This window comes from Podarcis cretensis (assembly GCF_951804945.1).
Source record: "Podarcis cretensis genome assembly, chromosome: 13".
In the NCBI taxonomy this organism is placed as follows: domain Eukaryota; kingdom Metazoa; phylum Chordata; class Lepidosauria; order Squamata; family Lacertidae; genus Podarcis; species Podarcis cretensis.
In genome coordinates, this window is record NC_137182.1 from 45,392,895 (window position 1) to 45,398,844 (window position 5,950).

The window sequence follows — 5,950 nt, forward strand, 5'->3', positions numbered from 1 at the left end:
CCCTGGAACCTCCTAAATCTACTCTGGTTTTTCCCCTCTGCCCTCCAGAGCAGGTAAAGACTCTCCTCCCTGGAAGAGAGGGGAGTGGTTGTGGGCAGGAGCCTGAGCTCCGCCCCTAGCAGGGGGCAGTAGCCCCCTGCCTCCCCCACTCACCTGGCTGGTGCCCACGCCCATCGGCAGGCACCCAACCAGGTGCCTCTGAGGGGACGTGTTCAGCAGCCTATGTGCTGCAGCGCCAGCCCCTCCTCGGCCTCATTCTCCTCTCCGTCGTCTTGTCGCAAGTCACACACATTTTCTTCAAGTCAGAAGTCATCGTAGGGAAGAGCTCAGCCACGAGGTTTGGAGTCGGGGGTGTTTGTGTGTGTGGAGGCTGTCTGGTTCCTGGCTTGCCTTTTTAAATTTAGGAGGCTTGCGTGCGCTCATTGCTTTACTGCTTTTAAAAACCTAGGCACCCAAGTTTGCCTTGCTGTCTTGCTGTGTCCTCTTTTCTGTGTAAAAACCTACATTTAACCTTTTATTTTCCCCCACTCCTGGTGCTGGATTGGTTTGGGCGTTTTAAGTGCGAATTACCTTTCTTAAGCTGCAGCTTGTTCCTTTGCCCAGCACATGGTCTCTCCACCACCAGTGAGGTCTGAGTGTGAATGCCGTCTTTCTATCTCCCTTGTCTTCTCACTTTCCTTCCCCGGCCTCTGCTTTGGTGGCTGTGCATTTTATTTTAATTTTGGCCAGTGTGTCTGTATGTTTCCCCCCCTCTATTGCCCTTGTGGCTGGTCTGGGTGACTGAGTGGGTTTGCCTTACATTTTAATTTGTTGGCCAGGGTGCTTGTACGTTTCCCCCCTCCCTTGCCCTTGCCTGTTCCTCTCTAATTTTAAGTCGTGTGTGTGTGCTGGCAGCGTGTGTTTGTGCCTGCCGTTTGTTGATTTATTACTCTTTTAGTGTGGGTTTGATTTACCCTGCCATCCCTTCCATTTTTGTTGTTCTTTAGTCGTTCAGTCGTGTCCGACTCTTCATGACCCCATGGACCAGAGAACGCCAGGCACTCCTGTCCTCCACTGCCCCCCGCAGCTTGGTCAGACTCATGCTGGTAACCTCGAAAACACTATCCAACCATCTCGTCCTCTGTCGCCCCCTTCTCCTTGTGCCCTCCATCTTTCCCAACATCAGGGTCTTCTCCAGGGAGTCTTCTCTTCTCATGAGGTGGCCAAAGTACTGGAGCCTCAGCTTCACAATCTGTCCTTCCAGTGAGCACTCAGGGCTGATTTCCTTCAGAATGGAGAGGTTTGATCTTCTCCCTTCCATTGGTACCACTTAAATCAGGAGCCCCCTCTGAAATTTTAAATGATGCCGGGGCTTAGAATAGACTGTGCATTTAAACCTCACCCTTCTTACTTTATCTAAGCCACGCCCCCTTCTTCGCTTGGTGTTTGGGGGAAGAAATAAGGCAGGGCTTGGGGCGGACAATTCAGGGTTTCTGATCAGGGAACCATTCCTCAGCATTGTACATTTATACGTTTAGAACCTTTGAAGGTGTACCTTTGCCTGGTTCTTGTCATTGGCTTCACTTGCCAGTAAAGGTAAAGGTAAAGGTACCCCTGCCCGTACGGGCCAGTCTTGACAGACTCTGGGGTTGTGCGCCCATCTCACTTAAGAGGCCAGGGGCCAGCGCTGTCCGGAGACACTTCCGGGTCATGTGGCTAGCGTGACATCGCTGCTCTGGCCAGAGCCAGAGCCAGAGCCAGAGCCACACACGGAAACGCCGTTTACCTTCCCGCTAGTAAGCGGTCCCTATTTATCTACTTGCACCCGGGGGTGCTTTCGAACTGCTAGGTTGGCAGGCGCTGGGACCGAACGACGGGAGCGCACCCCGCCGCAGGGATTCGAACCGCTGACCTTTCGATCGGTAAGCCCTAGGCGCTGAGGCTTTTACCCACAGCGCCACCTGCGTCCCTTCACTTGCCAGTACAGGGTCCCTAAAGAAAACCGCTTTTAAACAAACAAACAAAAAACAAAAACACAAAAAAAGGTTGTGGCTTATAGAACCTTACTGAAAAGTCCAGGCTAATCCACAGTTTATATTTCCACTTCATTTTGGCTCACTGTAAAAGACAGCTATTTTCCTTTTCTTCTAAACTTTTCCTTGCCCGGCGTGTTCATTTTACCCCCTCCCCCCAACTCCCCCCCAGGCTTTTCTTCTCCTCCCTCCACCCCTCCTCCCTCCCAGCACCCCCCACCCTTTCAGGGTTCCCTTTGCTTCTTGCCTGAGTCATCACAGTTACCAGACACGTTTTTCAACTGCTGGGGCAGGCTTGATTGCTCTCTGAGTGACCAGCAGTTTGTTAGGCATTGTCTTTAAGCACCTGGCAGTTCAGCAGCTCTAGTTGCATTGTCAGTTTAACTAACCAGCAGTTTGACCATTTGCAGTCTTTTGTCTGTTTAAGCACCCTTCTGGAGCTGACCTTGTGGGCAAAGATTTACTTTTCTTTGTTTGGCAAAGTTTCCTTTGTTTGGTAGAAGTTTTCCCAGTAGTGAGATACTTCCCTTAAGAGCAACCTCACCCCTCCTTTTCAGAGGGCCATTGGTGTGGGCCTGGAATCTTGTTGATTTCCTTTTCTCTTAATTTGGCTGCAGCTTCTGGGCATTTCCTAGTAAGCAGTTATTTTCAATTCTGTTTGATTACTTGGTGTTGCTTTGTGCCTAGATTTGCCTATCATTTAAAAGGGGCAACATTTAATTGTAGGCAATTATCTTCCAATTCTGCCTGACTGCAGTTGAGGTTTCTTTGTGTATGGGTCTGTTCCTTGGAGCCAGGTGCTAACAACTAGCTGAGCGCTGCTGCTTGAACTCTTGCTGGGTTGTGATTTAATAAATATAAATAAATACAAGCGGTGCATTTAAGTGATGTATAGCTTATTCTGTATGGGACCCCGTGCATATTCCTGCATTGCAGAGGATTGAATGAGATTTTATTTATTTATTTATTTATTTATTTATTTAAAAGGCTCACTGTTCTGCTGAAATGCTGGTAGAAGGACCATTTCCTTAAATGTATTTTTCCTACATTTTCATTTGATAGCAGTTCCTGTGTCTGTTGTTCTCTGATTGTTCTATTGTACCATCCCTCTAAATCACTAGGAGTTTTACCTGAGGAAGCAGCTCTATATAATTGATTGTGTGCATCTGCCTGAATTGTATATTGACTAACAGATACATAAATTAATAAGGAAATGCGTTCTGAGCATACTATTGCATGGAATTTGCACAGTGTAGTTAATTCAGCTGAAGTTAAGAATTTATATAGCCAAGCGTTAATAATCAACTCAAGGAAACATTGTCTTTGGCAGCATTTTCCTTCTGCTGGGCCTCCAGCATTACCTTTTGTTTTGCAAAGTGTTAGTTAAAGGACATTTCCCTGAGAGCGATTTTCTTTGATTCCATTTGATTGCAGTGGGGGGGCTGCCTTGCTCTGCTGTTCCTATTGTTTCATCACTACATGCTTGTGAGTTGCTCCTCAGGAGGCAGGTTTAAATATTTAGATGTGTCTATCCACCTGACCCATTTGTTTAGTGTCAAATAAATAAATTTATACACATATACAAACGGAACAGTCAAGTGATGAATAATTATTTCATATCATCGTCAGTTATGGTAGACAATTGATAGTATCAGTAATTAATTCTACTTACAGTGGTAATTGATTGAACAAATAATACTGAATTAGATTTTAATAAATAACAATAATAAATAATAATAGCAATAAATAAATAAATAATAGATAAATAATAATAGAATATTAATAATAATAATAAAATAAATGGATAAATAAAACATTAAAATAAAGAATATTATTAATAATAATATATAATAAAAAAATAAAGAGAATAAGTGGAATGGCATCACATACCAAGATTAAGTTGATTAATTAATTAAATAAATCTAAAGATAAATATATAAATAGACAAATAAAATTAATAAAAATAAAAAATAAAATTAATAAAAAATAATTTACATATATTTCGGAACCCTCAGTTGCTTAGATCATGGTGACAATAATGCCAAGGTTGCAGGTTTGATCCCTGTATGGAACAATTGCATATTCCTGCATTGCAAGGGGTTGGACTAAATGACCCATGGGGTCCCACACAATTCTAGAGAGCCTGGACAGCTCAACTGGTTAGAGCATGGGGCTGATAATGCCAAGGTTGCTGGTTTGATCCCTGTATGGAACAACTGCATATTCCTGCATTGCAAGGGGTTGGACTAAATGACCCTCGGGGTCCCACACAATTCTAGAGAGCCTGGATAGCTCAACTGGTTGAGCATAGTGCTGATAATGCCAAGGTTGCTGGTTTGACCCCTGTATGGGACCCCTGCATATTGAATGAGATATTATAATATGAAGTAGGAAGCATCTTTAATATATATATATATATATATAGTGATAAATAACACAAATAACACACACACGGACATACTAATTGGATAAACAATTGAACATTTAACCAAATACTTGGAAAAATCATTATTTATTATAAGTAAATCAATCGTTAATTAGTACATTCGTTTCAGAATCTATAACATGTGCCTGTACAACCGCTTGTAAACAGTAGCACGTGTTTGTGGCAGTAGCTTTAGCGCGTTATCCATGGCACCTAAGAGGAAGTGCTCTGCGGCGGAATCAGCTCACATCTCAGGCTGCATGGGTGCCACATGGACGGGATAATAACCCCAAACCTATTTCACACTACCTAAATGCCTTTAGATCGTTCATTGATGATTATGAGCAGCATTTTTCGAGCAATCCCTAACCCCATGCCCTCCGCTGCTACCCCTGATATGATACTAGATTCCCAGGTGGTTCCGGAGAGCCCGCCGGTGAGAACCCAGGTTGATGACCTCCCAGGCACCTCTGCCGCCCTCTTCAATGATTCTCTGTTCTCAGGCGCAGGCCCAAGCTCTCGGGCAGTAACTGCGGCAGTGCAAACTAGGCCTCTGGCCCTCAGAACTGCATTGGGTTGCCTGTGCGGAGGCCGCTGGCCTGTGTCAATAACCCTGTTGCGTCCAGTTCTTCCAGTTCTTTGCAGAATAAGCAGCCCAGCAGTTGAGGGGGGACAAACCGTCAGGTAAAAGACGCACCAAGAAGAAGCACGTGTGTAAGAAGAGCAAGTCGAAAACGGGCGACATGGATGAAGAGTCAGAACAGCCTGTGCGCTTTCTGGGGTGGGGGCCACCATTAGCTATGATAAAAGTCTGAAGGAAGGCTTCCAGGATCCCTCTAGCATGCTGGGATCAAATTGAAAATGGCACCTGGTCTGTGGTGGTCGTCCCGTATGTTGAGAAGAAGCCATTAGATTCTTATCGCACGGGTAAGCCAGACCTGAGAAGGGAGCCAAAGTGCAAGGTATGTTGGGAATTCAATACGGGGTCTTGCCAAAGGCAGTCTTGTAAGTATCTGCACGAGTGCGAGAGGTGTACAGGGGTACTCCCAGCCGTAGCATGTTACAAAGGGAAGCAGCCCTTTCGGGAAGGCGGGGTTCCAGTTCCAGAGAAGCCCCCGCTGCAGGGAACAGACGATAGGGACCCTCCAGGTCTAGCATTTTCCCTGATCCAGCCCTCCTCTCCGCATTCTTCGATCAAATTCTTCGATCGGGCACTAAGACTTATCCGGAATTTTGGTTACGAGGCACTCTTGGCAAAATGTGACATAGAGTCAGCCTTCTGTCTATTGCCAGTTCATCCATCCCAATGACTCATTTGCTGGGATTCAAATTTCAAGGGAAATATTACATTGTCAAGGCTATGCCAATGGGTTGTTCGGTAGCCGGCTCGGCCTTTGAGACATTTAGCACTTTTTGGGACTGGGCCTTGCGCTACAGAACCAACTCACCTGGGGTGACACGTTACCTCGGTGACTTTCTACTCGTTGGGAAGCCCAATACTGGCGAATGTGCC

General features: G+C 45.5%; 1 long non-coding RNA gene across 1 annotated transcript; it reads left to right on the forward strand.

Annotated features, from left to right (window-relative positions):
• The first annotated feature begins 1,390 nt into the window (after positions 1–1,390).
• Positions 1,391–3,723, forward strand: LOC307202076. The gene is made up of 3 exons (XR_013832806.1): positions 1,391–1,575; positions 1,967–3,267; positions 3,521–3,723. It is a non-coding gene; the product is annotated as an uncharacterized lncRNA (long non-coding RNA).
• The last annotated feature ends 2,227 nt before the right edge of the window (positions 3,724–5,950 follow it).